Source organism: Eriocheir sinensis, chromosome 61, assembly GCF_024679095.1.
Source record: "Eriocheir sinensis breed Jianghai 21 chromosome 61, ASM2467909v1, whole genome shotgun sequence".
NCBI lineage: Eukaryota > Metazoa > Arthropoda > Malacostraca > Decapoda > Varunidae > Eriocheir > Eriocheir sinensis.
Window position 1 is genome coordinate 2,138,498 of NC_066569.1, and position 803 is coordinate 2,139,300.

An 803-nucleotide genomic window follows, 5' to 3' on the forward strand; every position below is an offset into this window, starting at 1 on the left:
AAACAAACAAAATGACTGTGAAAGTGGCCTTAAGTGCATTTAGTGAAGTATAAAAGTGTGGAGAAGGGGGACCTAAGAAGCGATACAAAATGTTACAGGTCAAAAGGAGGAGGTCCACTAGCCGGTGTTGCGAGAAATATCTCCCCGATGAAATTAGTCATTCTGCTGTCCACGCATGCGCGCTGTGGGAATACACAGCATTAAAAGTATTAATTTGCCTGGTTTTGTTCTAGTCTGTCCGCTTGTGATCTTTGTGAGCGTTGAGGGAAATAAGGAAACAGTAAGTTGAACCTCTCTGCGAGCTATTTTGCGGCGGCGGCAGCGGTTTACGTTCAATAGGCATTGAAAAGTCAATCATGATATTAGTGATTTCATGATTTTTAACGGAAAGAGTTAGCAGATTATTTCATAACACACAGAAAACTACTAGAAAAATATAGGTTTGTCCAACTGTCCCACGGCCGGTGACCGCGAGCGACCGCCCTTACTTTAGCAGACGACACCACGTGGATCACAAGCGTGTATTCAGAACTTCCAGCCAATTGTAAGGCAGCCACCTTCAATTGGGGCTTCAAAACGACCTGTTCTTACTTACCATTTTCTGCCTATTAACAAGGTATGTATTTTGAGATAACAAGAGAGTAAAGTCGAAAAAATTGTGACAACAATTAACCCTTTCCTTGCGCGCGGTGTGGACTATCCCCTCAGGCGCAGTCGGAGAGCCCGATGGGGGGTCTTTTTTAACTCTGTATCTCAAAAACTATTCATCACAGCTAAAAAACAAAAACACCACTGGAAAGAGG